Genomic DNA, 24,159 nt, shown 5'->3' with positions numbered 1-24,159 from the left:
CGTGATCACATCTCACTACCAGTAGATAATTTTTTGACCATCAACCTCCTTCCAATCTCTGCCTTTTGGAGTCTTGTTATCTGTTGTTTCCATCTTTATGTCCTTGTGTACTCATTGTTTAACTCCTGCTTATGAGAACATGTGGTACTTGATTTTCTGTTTCTGAGTGGTTTCACTTAGGATTATGGTCCCCAACTCCATCCATGTTACTGCACAGAGCATGATTTCTCTTTTTTTATGGCTGCGTAGTAATTCATGGTGTAGATGGACTACATTTAAAAAATCCAGTCCACTGTTAATGGACATTTAGGTTAGTTCCATGACTTTACTATTATGCGTAGGAATGTAATACACTTATGAGCGAAAGTGACTTTTTTATATAATGTTTACTTTCAGGTAGATGCCTAGTATAATCACTGGGTCGAATGGTAGCTCTATTTTTAGTGCTTTGAGAAATCTCTATATTGTTTTTCATAGAGTTTGTGCTAATTTATGGTCCCACCAACAGTGAATAAGCATTCATTATTCTCTGCATCCACACCAACATCTGTTGTGTTTGCAGTAATAGCCATTCTGACTATGTAAGATGATATTTTGTGTGTGTGTGTGTGTGTGTGTGTGTGTGTGTGTGTGTGTTTGAGACAGAGTCTCACTCTGTCACTCATTCTGGAGTGCAGTGAAATGATTTCAGCTGACTGCAACCTCCACCTCCTGGGTTCAAGCAATTCTCCTGCCTCAGCTTCTGGGGTAGCTGGGATTACAGGTGCTCACTACCAAGCCCAGCTAATTTTTGTATTTTGAGTAGAGTTGGGGTTTAACCTTATTGGTCAGGCTGGTCTCAAACTCCTGGCCTCAGGTGATCCACTCGCCTTGGCCTCCCAAAGTGCTGGGATTACAGGTGTGAGCCACTGTGCCCGGCCTTTATTGTGGCTTTAATTTGCATTACTCTGATGATTGGTGATGTTGAGCAAGATTTCATATGTTTGGTGGCCACTTGTATGTCTTCTTTTGAGAAATGTCTGTTCATATCCTTTGTGGTCTTTTTAATGGGGTTGTTTATTCTTGGTTGTTGTTGAGTTGTTTGTGTTCTTTGTAGATTCTTCGTATTAGTCCTTTTTCAGATGCAAAGTTTGCAAATATTTTGTTTCTATTGTGTAGATTGTCTGTTTACTCTGTTAATCATTTCTTTTGCGGCGCTCTTCAGTTTCAGTCCAATTTGTGTATATTTGGTTTTGTTGCATATGCTTTTCAGGACTAATTTATGAATTACTTGCCTACGCCAATATCTAGAAGAGTTTTTCCTACATTTTCTTCTAGGATTTTTATAGCATCTGGTGTTTCATTTAAGTCATTAATGCATCTTGAGTTAAAGTTTGCATATGATAAGAGATGGGGATTCAGTTTCATTCTTTTGCCTATGGGTAGCCAATTTTCCCAGCACCATTTATTAAATAGAATGCCCTTTCCCCATTGTTTATTTTTGCCAACTTTGTCAAAGGTCACTTGGATATAGGCATGTGGCTTCATTACTGGTTCTTTATTCTCTTTTCTTTCACAATTGTTTTCTCCCTTTTTTAGCTGTATCCTTCCTAGCAATGGACTCTTTATTCTGTTCTATTAATCAATCAGTCCGTTTTTGTACCAATGCCATACTGGTTTATTTAGTATTGCATTATAGTATAATTTGAAGTCAGACACATGATGCCTCTTAGTTCTTTTTGCTTAGGATTACTTTGGCTATTTAGATGCATTTTTGGTTCCATATGATATTTAGGATCTTTTTTTCTAATCCTGTAAAAAATGTTATTGGTAATTTGATAGGAATTGTGGTGAATCTTTAGGTTGCTTTGGTTAATATGGTCTTCGTAATGTTATTGATTCTTGCAATCCAAAAATTCCATAAATTTTTGGAATAGTTTCAGTAAGATTGATACCAGCTCTTCATTGCACTTCTGGCAAAATTTGGCTGTAAACCCATTCGTTCTTTTTGTTTGTTTGAAATTATTTTATTACTGTGTCTATTTCATTACTTGCTATTGGGCTATTTAGGGTATCTATTTTTTTTCTGATTCAGTCTTAAGAGGTTGTATGTTTCCAGGAATTTATCCATTTTCTTTCTTTTATTTTTTTAAAGAATATAAAACTATTATTGACAGCTGTTCACCAGTACTTACAATAAGGTAAACAACATACAGTTGGATAACATTCTCATGACCACAAAGGTGTTTTTCCTGCCTTTTGCTAAACCATTAAAGCAAGTACTGAAAAGATTGAGCCTACATGTAAGGAATGAGTTGGGGTAAAGAAAAAACTTGTAAGTCTTTTAGTTTACTTTTGTAATTTAAGTTATGAAAGGCTTGTTTTAAATTTATTTTTATTTATTTTTTATTGAGACAGAGTCTCGCTCTGTTGCCCAGACTGGAGAGCAGTGGCACCATCTCGGCTCACTGCAATGTCTGCCTCCCAGGTTCAAACAATTTTCTAGAAGAGGCCATTTTTTATTGCAGACTTGAAGAGCTATTATTCACTGCCTCCAAGCTGCTCTGGGTTGAAGCTCTGCAGCATCTCTGGCCCTGTGCGCCTCTGGCTCAAGCCACATCTGAGCATGGAGGGATAAATTTAACCATTTTGTCTAGGTTTTCTAGTTTGTATGCATAGAGATATTCATATTAGTTTCTGATCTTTTGTTTTCTGTGGTATCAGTTGTAACGTCACTTTTATCACTTCTGATTGTGCTTGTGCTTACTTAAATCTTCTTTTTTCTTGGTTAATCTAGCCAGCACCATATCAATTTTCTTTCTTTTCTTTTCTTTTTTTTTTTTATTTCTTGAGACAAGTTTCACTTTATTGTCCAGGCTGGGGTGCAGTGGCACGATCTTGACTCACTACAACCTCTGCCTCCCAGGTTCAAGCAATTGTTATGCCTCAGCCTCCTGAAGCTGGGATTACAGGCACCCGCCCCCATGCCCAGCTGATTTTTTGTATTTTAGTAGAGACAGGGTTTCCCCATCTTGCCCAGGCTGGTCTCGAACTCCTCAGCTCAGGCGATTCACCTGTCTCGGCCTCCCAAAGTGGTAGGATTGCAGGCATGAGCCACTGTGCCTGGCCTAACACCATATCAATTTTCTTATCTTTTCAAAAAACAAAACAGGTTTTTTGAACTAACACAGGTAAAAAATAAAGAAAATTTAAATAAATAAGAGGTCAAGAAATAGGAAATTAAGTAAAGCAACCCAACTTATGAGTTGTAGGCATTCCTGAGAGAGAATAGGAGAAGATAAAAAGATTGGAAACATATTTGAGGGAATAATCAGAAAAACTCTTTTGGTGTTGCTAGAAAGGTACACATCCAGATGCAAGAAGCTCAGAGAATACCTGGAAATACTTTGCAAGATGAACTTCACCAGACTATCTAATAGTCAACTAGAAGGAAAATACTCTGAAAGAAGCCAGAGAGAAATTTCAAATCACCTATAAAGGAAATCACATTAGACTAACTACAGACTTCATAGAAGAAACTTTACAAGCCAGAAGGCATTGGGATTTTATTTTCTGTCTGTCTTCTGCTTAGTCTAGCCTATTGTTAAAGCTTTCAACCGTAAATCGATCCTTCAGTGTGTTTTTCATTTCTAGAAATTCCATTCTTTTAATTTAAAGATATCTGTACTTAATTCACATTCTGCATTATTTTGATAGCTTTGTGATGATTTTCAATCTTCTCTTGGATCTCATTGAGCTTCCTTATCTATATTTTAAATTCATTATCTTTCATTTCAGAATTGTCATTTTGGTTGGTTAGGATCCATTGCCAGAGAGCTAGTGCATCCTTTGGTAGTATCAAAACATTCTGAGTTTTTTTGTTTTGTTTTGTTTTTAAATTCATGATGCCAAATTTCTTATGATGGTTTCTTCTCATCTGGGAAAGTTGTCCCTTCTTATTTTTGAATTTACTTTAATTTAGATGGGGCTTTTCCCCCTTGTGGGTGTAACTATAGCGTCTATAGGGTAGGGGGCTTTGGCTTTGTTTCTTTAGTCCTGTGCCCTTCTGTCAGTAGACTTTTTATTGGTTTGTGCCATTTAACCTCCATGCCAGTAAGTGGCACTCATGAATAAGAGCCAGCTATGGCAGAAACAGATGGTGTGTGTTTGATCTTTGTTTACTGTGATTTCGTCTCTGTTGTTTCAGGTGATAGGCTGGTCTATGTAATGCCTAGACTCTGAGTTGCCTATTCAGCCCAGAGGGGAAGACAAAGCTGGGCAGAGCTGCACCACAAAGCTTACCCACCAACATCTCAAGATGAACGTGAACAGTAGCCTTTATGGGGGTGGCTGAGGCAGCTCCTGTTGAAATGCTCACAGGTCTCTGTAGGGAGGGAGGAGCTGTACCAACTCTGCCTCCTGTGTAGGTAGGAACATGATCTGTTTCCCTATCCTACCCCTGTCCCAGAGCTCATGACTCTTAGTTCAGATGTTGTCATCTACCTCCAGGTCATAATGTAGCCAAGAGCCATTGAAAATGCCTGTCTGATAACTCTTCATAGGAGCAACCTGAGGGTAGGAGGTTGCTCAGCCCAATACAGACAGCCCTGTGGCTTGCCTGTTCTCTCATGCAGGAACGCTGCTACTTTGTGTACACAGGGGAAGCAGCTTCACCTTTCAGCACAGGAAGGTGGGTTTCAGCTGTTGTAGTGTCGGCCGGCTGGGTCGGCACAGCCTTATTCTCCAGAGGGAGTGATCAGGTGCCAGTGGTGGACTGGGCTAGCCATTTTCTTGATTCTCAGATCCCTATATGTTGTTCTGGATGGCATGCATAAGTACTGGAGGGACTGGATCAGAAACTGGCTGGCATATGTGTCCTCAGGTACCCAGGGTTCAGATGCTGGCTGTGATAGAGAGGGGCAGGCTGGCCCAACACAACTGGCAGAAAACTTAGGCAGGGGCAGGAAGAATGCTCAGGCAACTGCAGACTGCTAAAGCGACAGCAGTGCCAGGGCTGATTGCAAGTGCCTGGGGGCTGGGCTCTCAGAAGAGTGCCAGGCCACAGCTGAAGTGATCAGATGGGAACATTGTTCTTAATTCTTTTTCTTTGAGACAGAGTTTTGCTCTTGGTGCCCAGGCTGGAGTGCAATGGTAGGGTCTCAGCTCATTTTAACCTCTGCCTCCTGGGTTCAAGCAATTCTCCTCCCTCAGCATCCTGAGTAGCTGGCATTACAGGCACCTGCCATCGCACTGGCTAATTTTTGTATTTTTAGTAGAGATGGGGTTTTCCACGTTGGCCAAGCTGGTCTTGAACTCCTGACCTCAGGTGATTTGCCTGCCTCAGCCTCCCAAAGTGCTGGGATTACAGGCGTGAGCCACCGCACCCAGCCCGTCCTTTGTTCTTAAAGGACAGTTTTTGGGGGGTAAAGTATTCCTTTTGGTCTTCTCTTTCTTCCAGTACATTGAATCATCCCACTGTTTCTTGACCTGCAAGATTTCTGTGGAGATATCCATTGATAGTCTTATGCAGGCTCCCTTATATGGGACAAGATGTTTTTCTCTTGCTGCTTTCAGAATTCTCTTTGTGATATAGGACAGAGTATACAAAGATTCAGTTTGCAAAATGAGTAATTTCTTTTTTTTCCTTTTTTTTTTTTTTTGGAGATGTAGTCTCACTCTGTTGTCCAGGCTGGAGTACACTGGCGGTGATCTTGGCTCACTGCAAGTTCTGCCTCCTTCTGAGATTTCTATAATGCGTACATTGGTTTTCTTGACAATTTTCTGTAAGTTCCATAGGCTGTCTTCACTTTTTCCATCCTTTTTGTTTTTGTTCATCTAATAATAATTTCAAATAATTTGTTTTAGAGTTCACTCGTTCTTTCTTCTGCTTGATTGAGTCTTGCATTGAAGCTGTCCACTAAAATTCTCAGTGCAATTATTTTACTTTGTAGAGACAGAATTTTTGTGTGTTTTTTCTTTCTTTATTGAACTTCTGATTTTGTTCATGTATTGTTTTCCTGATTTCATTTTGTCATTTATCTGTATTTGCTTGAAGTTTATTTAGCTTTCTTTGTGGACAGTGATTTTGAATTTTTGCCGGGTGTGGTGGCTCACACCTGTCATTCCAGCACTTTGGGAAGCCGAGGTGGGTGGATCACCTGAGGTCAGGAGTTTGAGGCTAACCTGGCCAACATGGTGACACCCCGTCTCTACTAAAAATAGAAAAACTAGCTGAGCATGGTGGTGCGTGCCTGTAGTCCCAGCTACTCAGGAGGCTGAGGCAGGAGAATCGCTTGAACTTGGGAAGTGGAGGTTGCAGTGAGTTGAGATCACACCACTGTACTCCAGCCTGGATGACAGAACGAGACTCTGTCAAAACAGACAAACAAACAAACGTAATTATTTTGAATTTTTTTCAAGTAGCACATGGATCTTCATTATTTTAGGGCCTGTTAATGGCTCTATATTAGGGATTTTTTTCTCTTTTTGTTTTTGTGGGGTCATGTTTGACTTCTTCCTCATGATCTTCATAGTCTTGCATTGGTCTTTGCTTATTTAAAGGAGCAATCTTGTCTTCTCATCTTTACAGACTTGTCTTATTAGGTAAAGACACTCTCATCTTAGGCTCCCAACTGGTGTAACTACCTTAGGGACCATGGTCATATGGGATGGATCGGGTCCTGGTCTTCTGTGAGTTCTGTAGTCAGTCTGTATGTGGGTGAAGCTCTTGGAAGGACTTTGGACAAGGAGCTTCAGTGCTTCGGGCATGTGGGGTTGGAGCCAAGTCCACAGAGAAATGCAGATGCGTATAGGTCTGCTGAGTCTGCACTTAATGTATTTGCTACTAAAGTGTGAGCCTGCCTTCTTAAAGGGGCTTTCCTTGGTCTTCAAATGTACTAGAATATCATAATCTGCTATCTGGATCCCAAAGCTCCCACAATGGCACTTTTGTCCATAGATGCTTGCCAAATTAGCATTTTCTCGGGGGATAAGAACTGGGATCTCCTATTCTCTTATCTTGCAGGTGTCACTCTCCTTTAATTCTCTAATCTTGGTTACTCTTAGATCTGTGGACCTAATTATAATGACTATTGGAAATAAAATATTTTTTGAATAAATCCAACATCTTAACAGTCTCACAGCCAGTTTCTGTTGACCACTTTTTTTCTTTTTTTAGGGGTATATTTTATTTTATACATTCCATGTAATATTTTGTTACAAATGGAGTATTTTAGATACTGCATTGTAACAACTTGGGATGAGAGTTCTGTCTCCTCCCGTAGAGCTTGTTATTGTTATGTATTTGTTCAGTAACTGGCAGAATTGTTTGAGTAAAGTCTGTTTCTCCTCCTACAGTGTTAAGCCTTTGATGTTTCTCCTCGTTAAGGTGCAGTTTTAGGCAGGCCCATAGCCACACTGAATGAAGTGGTTTTGGTTGCTCTCTTTTCACATGATCATACCCAGCTGATAAGCTCCACTAATTGCCAGCAGATTGCTCAATTGTTTGCAACACTGCCCTGTTAAAGATATTGTTCTGTAAATGAATTCTATCAAATTGTGTCTCCTTTTAAGGAATGATTTCTGAGGTCAGTGTTTGACATTTGTTGCAACCCCAGGATGCCTCCTCCCAGCTTTCTTCTTGTTTGTTTCTCTCTTGCAAACTAATTGGACTATAATTTAGCCTTTATTGGAGTCTCTTTATACTTTTATTTCACCCCAACCTCGATCTTTTTTTTTTTTTTTTTTTTTTTTTTGAGATAGAGTCTCACTCTGTTGCCCAGGCTGGAGTGCGATGGCATGATCTTGGCTCACTGCAACCTCCACCTCCTGGGTTCAAGCAATTCTCTTGCCTCAGCTTCCTGAGTAGCTGGGATTACAGGCACCTGCCACCATGCCTGGCTAATTTTTGTATTTTTAGTAGAGACAGGGTCTCACCACTTTGGCCAAGCTGGTCTCAAACTCCTGACCTCAAATGATCCACCTGCCTTGGCCTCCCAAAGGGCTGAGATTACAGGTGTGAGCCACATGCCCAGCCCCATCCTTCTTTTTAAATGTAAAAGACTAGTTTTTTTTTTTTGAGTAGTTTTATGTTTGTAGAAAAATTGAGCAGAAAGAACAGAGAGATCTTAAGGCCCTCCCTTAATTTTCTTCTATTATTAACATCCTGCCTTAAGTGTGGCGTATTTGTTACATTGATGAAGCAATATTGGTAATTTGTAAACTACAGTTCGTATCTGACAATTCTTCACTGTGTTGAACATTGTATGGGTTTGAACAGATGTCTAGTGACCTCTATCCCATACTACAGTAACATTCACCATAGTTTCACTGCCCTAAATATCACCTGTATTTGACCTATTCATTTCTGTCTCCTTCTCTTCCCTTTACCCTTGGCAACTATTGATCTTTTTACTCCATAATTTTCCATTTTGGGAATATCATATAATTGGAATCATAGTTCGTGTAGAACTTTCAGATTGGCTTCACTCTACTTAGAAATAAGTATTTAAGGTTTCTCTGTGTCTTTTTTTGTGGCTTGGTAGCTGATTTCTTGTTGTCATTGAATAATATTTCATGTTTAGGTATGCCACAGATTGTTTATCCACTCACCGATTGAAGGACATCTTGGATGCTTTCAAGTTTAGCAATTACGAACAAAGTTGCTGTAAACATTTGTGTGCGGGCTTTTGTACAGACGCAAGTTTTCAACTTAATTGGATAAATACTGATGAGTGCACTTATGGATCATATGATAAAAGCACATTTAGTTTTGAAAGAAACTGCCAGTCTTATAGTGTGGCTACGCCATTTTGCATTGCCACAGGCAATGAGCGATAGTTCCTGCTGCGCTCTCTTTCCCAGGATTTGGTGTTGTCAGTATTTTGGATTTTGGAAATTAAAAAAAATTTTTTTTTTTGTTTTTGAGATGGAGTCTCATTCTTTTTTTTTTTTTTTTTTTTTTTTGAGACGGAGTCTCGCTCTGCTGCCCAGGCTGGAGTGCAATGGCCGGATCTCAGCTCACTGCAAGCTCTGCCTCCCGGGTTCACGCCATTCTCCTGCCTCAGCCTCCCGAGTAGTTGGGACTACAGGCGGCCGCCACCTCGCCCGGCTAGTTTTTGTATTTTTTAGTAGAGACGGGGTTTCACCGTGTTAGCCAGGATGGTCTCGATCTCCTGACCTCGTGATCCGCCCGTCTCGGTCTCCCAAAGTGCTGGGATTACAGGCTTGAGCCACCGCGCCCGGCCGAGATGGAGTCTCATTCTTGTCACGCAGGCTGGAGATTACAGGCGTGCACCACCACAACTGGCTACTTTTTGTGTGTTTTTAGTAGAGATGGGGTTTCACCATGTTGGTCAGACTGGTCTCAAACTCCTGACCTTGGGTGATCCACTCACCTCAGCCTTCCAAAGTGCTGGGATTAACAGGGGCGAGCCACTGTGCCTGACCTAAAAATTTTTTTAGCTTTTATTTTAGATTCAGTGGGTGGAAATTTAATAAATGTGTAGTATCATGTATTTTAATTTGCAATTCCTTGAGGATGTATGATGTTGATCATCTTTTTTACATGCTGATTTGTTATCTGAATATCTTTTCTGTTGACGTGGCTATTTGGATCTTGTGCCCATTCTTAATTGGGTGGTTCATTTTCTTGTTGAGTTTTAAGAGTTCTTTGTATATTTTGGACATCAGTGCTTCATCAAGTGTGTGTTTTTTAAAGATTTTCTCTCAGTCGGTGGCTTATCTTGTTGTCTTTAACAGTGTCTTTTGCTAGCAGAAGTTTTAGTTTTAATGAAGTCCAACTCATCAATTCTTTCCATTCATTGATGATGTCTTCAGTATTATATCGATGAAGTCATTGCTAAACCCAAAGTCACCTACTTTTCCTTTTATGTTATCTGTTGCAAGGGAGTGATGACCATCTGAACTGGTGGTGTAGGCATAAAAGAATTTACCGGGTGGGCTTGGTGGCTCATGCCTGTAATCCCAGCACTTTGGGAGGCCGAGGTGGGTGGATCACCTGAGGTTGGGAGTTTGAGACTAGCCAGACCAACATGTTAAAACCCTGCCTCTACTAAAAATGCAAAATCAGCTGGGTGTGGTGCCGCATGCCTGTAATCCCAGCTACTTGGGAGACTGAGGCAGGAGAATCGCTTGAACCTGGAAGGCGGAGGTTACTGTGAGCCGAGATCACTTCATTGCACTCCAGCCTGGGCATCAAGAGCAAAACTCTGTCTACAAAAAGAAAAAAAAAAATTTACCTTGTTGAGGCAGAGGTTGTAGTGAGCCAAGATTGCACCACTGCCCTCCAGCCTGAGTGACAGAGTGAGACTCTCTCAAAAAAAAAAAAAAAAAAAAAAAAAAAAAAAAAAAGTTTACCTTGTTGTAGGTAGGGAAGGTAGACTTATTAAAGAAAGTAGGAAAATACATTGCTGAGGAGGCAATAGGCAGCTTGCAAGAAAGAAGCTGACTGCAAACAAAGGATTGCCTGAGATTTTATAAGCTAGTTCTTAGGCTGTATGCTGAAGAGGGCTTTGTGTAGTGCTGATAATGCCAAGGTTGTGATGCAAGAATCTTCTCAGTCATTTTGCCAGCCAGGGACCTCTGGCCAGTGACAAACCCACCTGGGCCTTGCTTGGGCATGCTACCTGCCACACAAGAGGCTTTCCATTCACTTGGCCCAGTCTGGCTTGCACAGTGGCTTGGCCTGTGGCTGTACCAGCATGCCCCAGCCTGCCGTGTTATAGCTTCTACCCGAGATGGGGGGTTCACGAGCTCTTTTCCCATGTCCACGAAGAATGAGGATACCCTGACAATTGAAGGACGAGGAAGGCAGAGAAGAATTTTATTGAGTGATGGAATAGCTGTCATTGGAGAGGGGACCTGGGGGTGGTTTCTCTCCTTTTTGTGGCTAAGCCCTGGGATTTTATGGGCTCAGAATAGGGGAGTGCATGCTGATTGGTTTGTGAGTATGCAAAAAGGTTAAAACAAAGGCACCACCCAATGGTGGGCAGAACAATGTGAAAAAACAATTAGGAAGCGTAGGTGTATGTAAACCAGGTGAAGGGCGGGGATCAGTCAGAGGAAAGAGCACCAAGCCAGAAGACAGCTTCTCAGTCCAGTCCATGGATTTGACTTGTAGCTTGGCTTTCAGGCTTTAAACTGTCCTTGGCTTGGAGGTGGGGTTTCCCTGGGGACTTGCCTCTATCTGCTTAGGCATTTGTCTGCCTCCTGCCACTATCAGTGCAGTGAGCTAACTTGCAATTTTTTGTATCAGCCGAGGGTCTGCTGGTAGCCAGGCAAAGGAAGATTGTGAGTTGTTTGTGCAGGAGGGCTGTGTGTTCTGGATTATGAAGAAAGGCAGACTTGTAGCTTATCTGCTTCCCTTTTTTTGGTTTCCTTTGCTCCCACCAGCCTGACTGCCCTTCCCTAATTAGGACTCTACATTATCTTCTAGGAATTTTATCATTTTATGCTTTATGTTTAGGCCTATGATCTGGTTTGAGTTAATTTTGTGAAATATGTAAGGTCTATTTATAGATTCTTATTTTTGCATGTAAATATCCAGTTCCAGCACGATTTATTGAAAAGAATATCGTTTCTCTATTGAATTCCCATTGCTTCTTTGCCAAATATCAATTGACTATATTTGTGTAGGCATATTTCTGGGCTCTCTATTCTGTTCCATTGATCTGTTTGTCTATCATTTTGCCCAGGCCATGCTGTTTTGATTACTATGGATTTGTAGTAAATCCTGAGGTTGAATAGTATGTCTTCCAACTTTGTTCTTCAATGTTATGTTGGCTATTCTAGTTCTTTTGCCTTTTCATATAAATTTTGGAGTTAGTTTATTATTTACAAAATAATTTGGTGAAATTTTGATTGGGATTGTGGTGAATTCATAGGTTAAGTTATGGAAAATTGACATCTTGACAATATTGAGTCTTTCTATCCATGTACATGGAATGTCTCTCCATTTATTTAGATAGTCCCTGAGTTTTTCTTTTGTTTTCTTTCTTTTTCTTTCTTTTTTTTTTTTTTTTTTTTTTTTTTTGTATTTTTAATAGAGATGGGGTTTCACCATGATGGCCAGGCTGGTTTTGAACTCCTGACCTCAGGTGATCCACCTGCTTTGGCCTCCTAAAGTGTTGGGATTATAGGCATGAGCCACCACGCCCAGCCTGTCCCTGGTTTTTTCAATGGAGTTTTGTAGTTTTTCTCATGTAGAACCACTATGAAAAACAGTATGGTGGTGGTGTGGTATGGCTGTGTCTCCACCAAATCTCAGCTTGAATTATATCACCCAGAATCTCCATATGTTTTGGGAGGGACCCAGGGGAGGGTAATTTAATTATGGGGGCCGGTCTTTCCCATGCTATTCTCGTGATAGTGAATAAGTCTCACAAGATCTGACGCGTTTATCAGGGGTTTCTTCCTAATTTTCTCTTGCTGCTGCCATGTAAGAAGTGCCTTTCACCTCCCACCATGCTTCTAAGGCCTCCCCAGCCATGTGGAAGTGTAAGTCCAATTAAACCTCTTTTTCTTCTCAGTCTCGGGTATAAGTTTATCAGCAGTGTGAAAACGGACTAATACAGGTGGTTTCTCCAAAATTGAAAATAAAATTACCATATGACCTCACAATCCTGTTTCTGGGTATATATCTGAAAGAATTGAAAGCAGGGTTAGATATTTGTAAAGGCATATAAATTGTGTTATTATTCACAGTAGCTGAGAGCTGCAAGCAACCCAAATGTCTGTCAACAGAAGAATAGGTAAGGGAGGATTAACTCTGGGATCTGTATTTGATTCCATTGTTCTACATGTCTGTCTTTATGCTACTTCCAAACTGTTTCGATTACTGTAGCTTTGTAATATGTTTTGAATTCTAGAAGTGTGAGACCCCTAATTTGGTCTTTCTTTTCAATTTTTTTTTTTGGCTGTTCAGGTCCCTTAGGATGACATTTAAATTTTTGTATGGGTTTTCTCTGTTTCGTGGCCTGTTTCCCCTCCAAGGCAAAATCTCTGCGGCATTGTTCTGTAATTGTGGGTGGAAATGATGACAGGTTACCACCCCCCCCCAGCTTCAGGCACCCGCTGGTAACCGAGAGCTCATTGTGGAGGAGCAGCAGTCTGAGGTTCTTTGGATTGCTTCCCCACATAATGAGCCACTGCCTCATGTACTAGGCAAGGATGGTCAGGGCCCCCATCTTCTCCATTTGCTGCATCCAAGGCAGGGCCCCCTATTTCACAAGTAGGTCTTCAGTGTTAAAAGGGAGCCTCCAACTCTCAAATGCACTTGCCTCAAAACCAATAGATGGGGGTTGGATGCAGAATGCTGTGTTGTCTCTGGTTTTAGAGTCAGGGCAGTAGTATAGATGACTAAACTCTTTATTTGTATAAATATTTTATGGTAGTAAATACCTAAAATATTAGCTTAAAATTTGAAAGATGATAATTTTTTATTTATTTATTTATTTTGAGATGGAGTCTTGCTCTTGTTGCTCAGGCCAGAGTGCAATGGTGCGATCTCAGCTCACTGCAACCTCTGCCTCCTGGTTTCAAGCAATTCTCCTGCCTCAGCCTTCTGAGTAGCTAGGATTATACATGCCCATCACCACACCCAACTCATTTCTGTATTTTTAATAGAGATGGGGTTTCACCATGTTGGCAAGGCTGATCTGAAACTCCTGGCCTCAGGTGATCTGCCCACCACGGCCCGTCAAAGCACTGGGATTATAGGCATGAGCCACTATGCCCGGCTGAAAGATATAAATTTTGAAAGTATGTAGATTTAGATTTCCATCCTATCTTCTCTACTTAAAAGCCAAGAGATCCTGCACAATTCACTCATCTTCCCTGAGACTTGTCTATGTTGTGGAATCAATGACACCTCTATTAAGGCTTTTTTTTTTTTTTTTTTTTTGAGGTGTAAGTGCCAAAATCTTTGTGAAGGATCTGAAACACAGAGTCTAAACTGATAACTGTTAATTCCATTTCTTCCATTTCTCTTTTCTTATTATTTACACCTCCTTTTTTAAATTTCTTTCTTTATTTTTTTTGTGTGAAACACCTCCTTTATTTTAAGATACCTCAAACACTAAATAGATTTCTGAATTGAAATGCTAAGTACTATAAAATTTTAAAAATTCTTTTTGCTGGGCATGGTGGCTCATGCCTGTAATCATAGCACGTTGGGAGGCCGAGGTGGGCAGATCACCCGAGGTCGGGAGTTTAATACCAGCCTGGCTAACATGCTGAAACTCAGGGTCTACTAAATAATACAAAAATTAGCCAGGCGTGGTGGCAGGTGCCTGTAATCCCAGCTACTAGGGAGACTGAGGCAGGAGAATTACTCAAAACTGGAAGGTGGAGGTTGTGGTGAGCCAAGCTCACACCACTGCCCTCCAGCCTGGGTGACAGAGCCAAACTCTATTGCTTATTAATACATTTTATATTGTATCCATTAATTATTCTAATAGTTGTAGTTATTTTTAATATTTTTGTCTTTGAACTTTATACCAGAGTTACAAGTTATTTGTATGTTATTTCTTCGACATTCAGGGTAAAAATGGTTCAGGGTAGAGATAGTGTGAGAAAAATGATGTCTACTAAAAATCTTTTTTCTTTGTGTTTCCCACAGCAGGATACCTTGCTTTAGGCTCTACTCAGTAGACAGTTTCCAACTGTGTGCACAGCCTGAAACTGATGCTGACAGAAACCAATTGGCGCATATTGTTAAGTCTTAAAATGAGATACAGGGTAGATCCCTAATTAAATTTATTACAATATCATCATCGCTGTCATTTTTGTAACAGGAGTGAGAGTAATAGAGTGAGCTCTATTGGTGCTAGAGAATTCAATTGATATTCTTGTTCTCTAGGCGCTGTTACCCTTTGCTGTGGTAGGGAGTGTGGATGAAGTGAAAGTTGCAGAAAGGATGGTCAGAGGCCGTCACTACCCTTGGGGAGTTTTGCAAGGTAAAAATGAAAGAGGGCAGGCTTTGGAATGATTAAATTAAATATATGTGTATCATTCATAGTCTCAAAGTAACATTTTGACTTGGGCTAATATTGGTAACTCTTGTAATCTGTAAGTTAACAGTTACTAATGAGGAACATAAACTCTGTTAATGCTTACTTTGACCATGATTCATTCTCATAGAAGTTTGCTGAACGCTCTTTAAGCCAAAACCTACAGAGTCTGGGAAGAACCTCTTTGTTTATCTCAGTGCTCCCAATGCGCCATGTGCATATTGTCTGTCTCTGTGTCAATCATGACATTGAGAATGCTGGAAAGCACTTTAAACAAAATGGAAGCAAAAATACTAGTGTGTAGACATGTTACATAAACTCATTACTACCTAATGTAAAAACCATTTTAAACTGGTCACTACAAAAAAAGACTGATAGACTTTTTAAAACAAGACAGTACAGTTTAGCTTTGGCTAAAGATTATACCTTTGACGTTTATATAATTATTTAGCATCATATTAAGTTAGAATAGTGTAGTAAGCAGTAATTTATTGTCTGATTCATATACTTGTGGTACTAATTATTGGAGAATGGAAAATTTCTACTTGTACTGGTTTCCAAATGATGTTTTTTGGGTTTTTTTGTTTTTTTCGAGACAGAGTTTTGCTCCTGTCACCCAGGCTGGAGTGCAGTGGCACGATTTTGGCCCACTGCAACCTCCACCTCCTGGGTTCAAGTGATTCTCCTGCCTCGGCCTTCTGAGTAGCTGGGATTACATGTGCCTGCCACCACACCTGGCTAATTTTTGTATTTTTAATAGAGACGGGGTTTCACTGTATTTGGCTGATCTCGAACTCCTGATCTCAGGTGATCCACCTGTCTCAGCCTTGCAAAGTGCTGGGATTAAGGCATGAGCCACCGTGCCCAGCCCCAAATGATGTTTTTAAAAAATTGACATATTAGAAATTTTAAAATTTGTTAAACATTAGTATATTAGTATAAAATATATAACTATACTATATGTGGATGTATAAAATGTGGTCACAGTATTAAACACAATAAATCATATATTGTGGTCAATCTTCTGGACATGATAAACACAGGAGAGAGTCATACAAATTATTTTTCATTAATTAATCTTAATTGACAAAATTGTATGTACTTATGTACAACATGTTGTTTTGAAATACATATACATTGTGAAATGGTTGATTTAATTAACATATGTGTTATCTCAATTATTTTTGTGATGAAAACTTAACATCTATCTTAGCAATTTTCAAGAATATAAAATATTGTTATTAACATGGTCACTATGTTGTACAATAGATCTCTAACTTTTTCTTATCTAACTAAAATTTTGTATCCTTTGACTAACATCTCTCCTACCATACCCTCCACCTAAATCACATAACCACCATTCTACTCTGTTTCTACAAGTTTAACTTTTAAATATGTGATCTATTAGTGAGATCATTTACTATTTGTCTTTCTGTGCTTGGAGTATTCACTTAGTGTAAAGTCCTCCAGTTCCATCCATGTTGCTGCAAATGATAGGATTTCCTGATTTTTAAGGCTGAGTAGTATTCCATTGCACATGTATGCCACACTTATTTTCTTCATGCATCTATTCATGGACACTTAGATTGCTTCCATATCTTGGCTTTTGTGAATAATGGTAGTGTAGGTATCTCTCTGACATACCGACTTCATTTTTGGGAGGTAATATATCCAGTAGTGAGATGGCTGAATCATATGTTAGTTGTTTTATTTTTAATTTTTTGAAGAAACTCCATACTGTTTTTCTATCCTAATTTACTGCTATCCTAATTGACATTGCCACAAACAGTGTACAAGGGTTCTCTTTTTTCCATGTCCTCACCAGCACTTGTTTGTCTTACTGATAATAGCCATTTTAGCATGGGGGAAGTAACAGCTTATTGTGTTGTTAATTTTTTTTTTTTTTTTGAGATGGAGTTTAGCTCTTGTTGCCCAGGCTGGAGTGCAATGGTGTGATCTTGGCTCACTGCAACCTCCGCCTCCTGGGTTCAAGCAATTCTCCTTCCTCAGTCTCCCAAGTAGCTGGGATTTTTTTTTTTTTTTTTTTTTTTTTTGTATTTTTAGTAGAGACAGGGTTTTGGCATGTTGGTCAGGCTAATCTCGAACTCCTGACCTCAGGTGATCCACCTGCCTCAGCCTCCCAAAATGCTGGGATTACAAGCATGAGCCACCACACTGTGCCTGTGTTTTTTAATTTTTAATTTTTATGGATACATAGTAGGTGTATATATTTATAGGGTGCATGAGATTTTTGATACTCTCATTCAATGTGCAGTAATCACATCAGGGTAAATAGAGTACCCATCAACTCAAGCATTTATCCTTTCTTTGTGTTACAGACAATCCAATTATACTCTTAGTTATTCTAAAATATACAGTAAATTGTTGTTGACTGTAGTCACCCTTTTGTGCTATCAAATACTAGATCTTATTCATTCTATTTATGTATTTGTACCCATCAACCATCCCCACTTCTCTCCCTCCCAATCGTTTCCTAGTTACTGGTGATTAACATTCCACTCTTTATCCCCATGCGTTCAATTGTTTTAATTTTTAGCTCCACAAATGAGTGAGGACATGTCTTCCTGTGTCTTGCTTATTTCACTTAACATAATGTCCTCGGTTCCATCCACGTTGTTGCAAATGACAGGATCTCATTTTTTTTATGACTGAATAGTACTCCATCATGTATGTGTACCGCATTTACTTTATTCATTCATCTGATGATGGATACTTAGGTTGCTTTCAAATCTTGGCAATGTTTGTTATTTCACTATGTCAATAGTGCTGTAACAAACAAGGGAGTGGATCTATCTCTTTGATATACTACTTTTCTTTCTTCTGGGTATACACCTACTAGTGGGATTGCTGGATCATATGGTAGTTCTATTTTTAGTGTTTTTTTTTTTTTTTTTTTAGGAAACTCCATACTGTTTTCTATAGAAACTGTACTGATTGACATTCCTACCAACAGTGTACAAGGATTCCTTTTTCTCCATATCCTCACCAGCATTTGTTATTGCCTGTCTTTTGGATAAAAGCTTTTTTAACTGGGGTGAGATGATATCTCATTGTAGTTTTTATTTGCCTTTCTCTGGTAATGAGTGATGTTGAAAACCTTTTCATTGCTTGTTTGGCATTTTAAAAAACCCACCATGAACCGTTACTTCACACATGTTAAAATGGCTGTTGTCAATAAGACAAAATGTCTTCTTTGGAGAAATGTCTGTTCAGATCTTTTGCCCATCTTAAATTGGATTATTAAATTTTTTCCTATTGAGTTGTTTGAGCTTCTTAAGTATATTCTGGTTATTAATCTCTTGTCAGATAAATAGTTTGCAAATATTTTCTATTGTGTAGGTTGTCTCTTCACTTTGTTGATTGTTTCCTTTGTTTCACAGAAGTTTTTAACTTGAGGTGATCCTATTTGTCTATTTTTGCTTTGATTGCCTGTGCTTGTGGGGTATTAATAAATGTCCTAAAGAGTTTCCCCATTGTTTTTTGTAGTTGTTTCATACTTTGACATCTTAGATTTAAGTCTTTAATCTATTTTGATTTGATTTTTATATGTGGTGAGAGATAAAAGTCTAGTTTCTTTCTTCTGCATATGGATATCCAGTTTTCCCAACACCATTTATTGAAGAGCTTATCCTTTCCCCAATGTATGTGCTTGGCACCTTTGTTGAAAATGAGTTATGTGTGCCTATATGGACTTATTTCTGGGTTCTGTATTCTGTTCAATTGGTCTATGTGTCTGTTTTTATGCTAATACCATGCTGTTTCACTTATTATAGCTTTGTAGTATAATTTGAAGTCAGGTAATGCGATTCCCCCCAGTGTTGTCATTTTTGCCCAGAGTTGCTTTAAGTATTTTTTTTTGGTTCCACGTACATCTTAGGATTGTTTTTTCTTTTTCTATGAAGAATGTCATTGGTATTTTGATAGGGATTGCATTTAATCTATAGATTGCTTTGGGTAATAAGGATATTTTAACAATATTATTGATTCTTCCAATCCATGAACATGAACTATGTTTCCATTGTTTTGTGTCCTTTTCAATTTTTTGCATCAGTGTTTTACAGTTTTCATTGTAGAGATTTTTCATTTCTTTGGTCACATTTATTTCTAGGTATTTTATTTATAGCAATCGTAAATTGAATTAGTTTTTATTTCTTTTTTAGATTGTTTTTTCTTTTTCTGGACATGTCTTTGCTGGGAGACTTCTTATATCGGTTTTGATCTCATTACTTGTTATTGGTCCATTCAGGTTTAGAATTTCTTCATGGTTCAATCTTGATAGGTTGTATGTGTCTAGAAATTCATCCCTGTCTTTTACGTTTTTTAATTTATTGGCATATAGTTGCTCATAGTAGCCTCCAATGAGCCTTTGGATTTCTGCGGCATCAGTTTGTAATGCCTCCTTTTTCTTTCTTTCTTTTTTTTTCTTTATTTTAGAGAAGGGGGTATCACTATGTTGCCCGGGTTGGTCTCAAACTCCTGGCTCAAGCAATCCTCTTGTCTCAGCCTCCCAAAGTGCTGGAATTACAGGTGTGAGCCACTGCACCTGGTCATAATGTCTCATTTTTCATCTCTGAGTTTATTTGGGTCTACTCTTTTTTTTCCTTAGTCTGGCTAAAGGTTTGTAGATTTTGTTTATATTTTGAAAAAATAAACTTTTCATTTCATTGACCTTTGATTTTTTTTCATTTTAATTTCATATATTTCTGCTCTGATTTTTATTCTTTTCTTATACTAATTTTGGGGTTGGTTTGCTCTTGCTTTTCTAGTTCTTTAAGATGCACTGTTAGATTGTTTATTTGATGTTTTTCTACTTTTTTGATGTGGGAACTTATTTGCTATAAACTTTGTTCTTAGTACTACTTTTGCTGTATCCCATAGGTTTTGGTATGCTATATTTCCATTTTCATTTATTTCAATAAATTTTAAAATTACCTTCTTTATTTCCTCATCGACCTACTGGTCATTCAGGAATATATTGCTTAATTTCCATGTGTTTGTGTAGTTTCCAAAGTTCCTCTTGTTATTGATCTATACTTTTATTCCATTGTAATCAGGGATAATACTTGATGATTTCATATTTTGAATTGTTTAAGACTTGTTTTGTGGCCTAACATATTCTCTATCCTTGAGAATATGCTACATGCTGAGGAGATGAATGTCCTATAACTATCTTTTAGGTCCATTTGGTCCATACTGCAGATTAAGTCTGATTCTTTTGCTGATTTTCTGTCTGGATGATCTGTGCAATGCCAAAAGTGGAATGTTGAAGTCTCCAGCTATTATTATATTGTAATCTTTCTCTTTCTTTAGCTCTAACAATGTTTCCTTCATATATCTAAGTGCTCCAATGTTGGGTACATATGTATTTATAGTGGTTATGGTCTCTTTCTTAATTAATCCCTTTATCAACATAATGGACCTTCCTTGTCTGTTTTTATGGTTTTTGTCTTGAAATGTATTCTATCTGATATAAGTATAAATTTTCATGTTCTTTTTTGGTTTCCATTGGCATGGAATTATCTTCCCATCCCTTTATTTTTAGTCTGTTAGTGTCTTTTTGGGTGAAGTGTGTTCTAGTAGGCAACAGACCATTGTTGTTGTTGTTGTTGTTGAATCCATTCAGCCACCCTGTGTCTTTTTTTTTTTTTTTTTTTTTTGAGACAGAGTCTTGCTCTGTCACCCAGGCTGGAGTGCAGTGGCACAATCTCAGCTCACTGCAACCTCCAGGCCTCCAATTTTGACTTTCCGGGCTTAAGCAATTCTCCTGCCTCAGCCTCCCTAGTAGCTGGGATTACAGGCGCCCACTACCATGCCTGGCTAATCACTCTGTATCTCTTGATTGGAGAGTTTAATCCATTTACATTCAATGTTGTTATTGATAAATAAGGACTTACTCTTGTCATTTTGTTATTTGTTTTCTGGTGGGTTTGTGGTCTTCCTTTTTACCTACCTTCTTGTCTTCCTTTTAGTCAAGGTGATTTTCTCTGATAGTATGCTTTTTAATTTCTTGCTTTTTATTTTTTGTGTATCTGTTGTACTTTTTTTTAATTTGAGGTTACCATGAGGTTTGTATATAACATTTTATAACCCATTATTTTAAACTAATGACAACTTACCCCTGATTGTATAAATGAACAAAGAAACTAACGAACAAGCAAAAACTAGTAAAAACTTTACACTTTAACTTCCTGCCTCCACTTTATTAACATTTTTAAAATTTCTATTTATATTTTATACTGTCTATGTCTTGAAAAGTTGTTTGTTATTACTTTTGATAGGTTTACCTTTTAGTATTTCTACTCCAGATATGAGTGCTTTACCCACCACAATAAGCTTGTTATAACATTCCACATGTATCTGTATACTTACTATTAGGTTGGTGCAAAAGTAATTGCAGTTTTTGCCATTAAAAGTTATGGCATTAAAAGTAATGGCAAAAAAAACAGTTCCTCTTTTTTTTTTTTTTTTTTTTTTTTTGAGATTTAGTCTAGCTCTGCTGCCCAGGCTGGAGTGCAATGGTGCGATCTCAGCTCACTGCAACCTCTACCTCCCGGGTTCAAGCAATTCTCCTAACTCAACCTCCCAAGTAGCTGTGGTTACAGGTGCCCACCACCATGCCCAGCTAATTTTTGTATTTTTAGTAGATGTGGGGTTTCACTGTGTTACCAGGCTGGTCTCGAACTCCTGACCTTGTGATCCTCCTGCCTCAGCCTTTCAAAGTGCTGGGATTACAATCATGAGCCACTGTGCCTGGCCCACAGTTCCTCTTGAGCCTACCTAATATTACCAGTGAGTCTTGTACCTTCAAATGGTTTCTTATTGCCCATCAATGTTTATATGTATATATACACATATAAACATCTATATATGTATAAACATCCATATATATATATACAAAGGAATTCTCTTTAGTGTTTATTTTAGGACAGGTTTGGTGTTAATGAAATCCTTCAACTTTTATTTGTCTGGGAAAGTCTTCATTTCTCCTTCATGTTTGGAGGATATTTTTGCTGGTTATACCATTCTTGGCTAAAAGGTTTTCTTCTTCAGCATTTTACATATGTCATGCCACTCTCTCCTGGCCTGTAAGGTTTTCACTGAAAAGTGCGCTGCCAGACACATTGAAGCTCCATCGTATGTTATTTGTTTGTTTTCTCTTGCTGCTTTCAGGATCCTTTCTTTATCCTTGACCTTTGGGAGTTTGATTATCACATGCCTTGAGGTAGTCTTCTATGGGTTAAATCTGCTTGGTGTTCTATAACCTTCTTGTACTTGAACATTGATATCTTTCTCTAGGTTTGTGATGTTCCCTGATATTATCCCTTTGAGTAATCTTTCTATTCCTATCTCTGTCTCTCTTCCTCCTTTTTAAGACCAGTAACCCTTAGATTTGCCCTTTTGAGGCTATTTTTAGATCTCATAGGTACACTTTATTTTTAATTTCATTTTTCTTTTTTCTCCTCTAACTGTATTTTCAGTTAGCTTTCTTCAAGTTCACTAATTGTTTCTTCTGCTTGACCAGTTCTGCTGTTAAGAGACTCTGATGCATTCTTCAGTATGTCAATTAAATTTTTCAGTTTCAGTATTTCTGCTTGGTTTTTAAAAATTATTTTAATCTCTTTGGTAAATGTATCTAATATAATTCTGGATTTCTTCTCTGTGTTATCTTGAATTTCATGGAGCTCTTTTAAAACAGCTATTTTGAGTTCTCTGAAAGGTTACATATCTCTGTCCTGAGATGTGTGATTGGGATTGGTCATTAGTGCCTTATTTGCTTCATTTGGTGAGGTCATGTTTTCTGGGATGGTCTTGATGCTTGTCATTGTTCATCTATGTCTGGACATTGAAGAGTTAGATATTTATTTTAGTCTTTGCATTCTGGGCTCAGTTGTGCCTGTTCTTCTTGAGAAGATTTTCTAAGTATTCAAAGGGAATTTACTAGGGAGTACCCTAAGCCCAGTAACACTGTGACTCTAGCAGACTCATACTGCCTCAGTGGTCTTGGATAATATCTGGGAGAATTCCTTGGACTATTAGGCAGAATCTCTCAAACTCTTTTCTCACTTTCTCCCAAACTGAAGGAGTCTGTCTGTCTGTGCTAGGTTGCTTGGAGTTGAGGGAGGGGGTGACAGTTTCTCCTGTGAACACCACAGCTGCTACTGTGCTGGATCACATATGAAGCCAGCAAATTACTGGGTCCTGCCCAAGGCCCATGGCAACTACTGCCTTGCTACTACTGATGTTTAAGGCCCAAGGGCTCTTTAGGTGAAAAGAGTCAGCAGGTGGTGAGTCCTGCTGGCTGGGTCCATCTCTTCAGTGCAACAAGTTCCCTTCTGTCCCAGAGTGGCTCTAGAAATGTCTAGGAAGTAGGGCTTGGAATTGGGGGCTTCAGGAATCAGTTTAGTGGTGTGCTTTCCTGTGGCTGAGCTGCTACTCAAGTTTTAAGACACAGTTCTCTTCTAATCTTCCTTCTCTTTCCCACAAATGGAGAGTCTCTCTTTGAGCTGCACTGCCTGGAGTTGGGGGAGGTGTGATACAAGCACTTCTTGGCCACCAAAACTGATGTCTCACGGGGTCATGCGCATTCCCATTCCACTGGCTCTGAGCAAGTTCAGCACCTTGATTTGCCCAAGAACTGCAGACTTTGTGGCCTGACTGCCTTTCAAATTTATTCAGGACCCCAGGGCAGTTTAATTAACTAGTGGTAGAGGTAGCTGGAACTTAAGTTCCTGTCAGTCTCCATCATCGGGGGTTCCTCTTTAGTGGGATCTAGGTTAAATACTCCTTTTGGCCAGGAGTGGTGGCTCACATCTGTAGTCCCAGCACTTTGGGAGGACAAGGTGGATGGATCACCTAAGGTCAGGAGTTCAAGACCAACCTGACCAATATGATGAAACCCTGTCTCTACTAAAAATACAAAAATTAGCTGGGCATGGTGGTATGCAGCTGTAGTCTCAGCTACTCGGGAGGCTGAGACAGGAGAATCACTTGAATCTGGGAGGTGGAGGTTGCAGTAAGCCGAGATCACGCCACTGCACTCCAGTCTGGGTGAAAGAGTGAGACTCCATCTAAAAAAAAAAAAAAAAGTTCCCTTTGTGGGCACTAGCAGAATTCTGCCCTGTGTTGTGTT

General features: G+C 39.0%; 1 pseudogene; it reads left to right on the top strand.

The window, feature by feature from the left end:
* LOC105466770 (septin-14-like) overlaps positions 1–24,159 on the top strand; it is a 70,819-nt pseudogene that overhangs the window by 11,933 nt on the left and 34,727 nt on the right.

The sequence above is a fragment of the Macaca nemestrina genome, chromosome 4, assembly GCF_043159975.1.
Source record: "Macaca nemestrina isolate mMacNem1 chromosome 4, mMacNem.hap1, whole genome shotgun sequence".
NCBI lineage: Eukaryota > Metazoa > Chordata > Mammalia > Primates > Cercopithecidae > Macaca > Macaca nemestrina.
The sequence above is the reverse complement of the archived record's forward strand: the minus strand, read 5'-3'. Positions and strand labels throughout refer to the sequence as shown.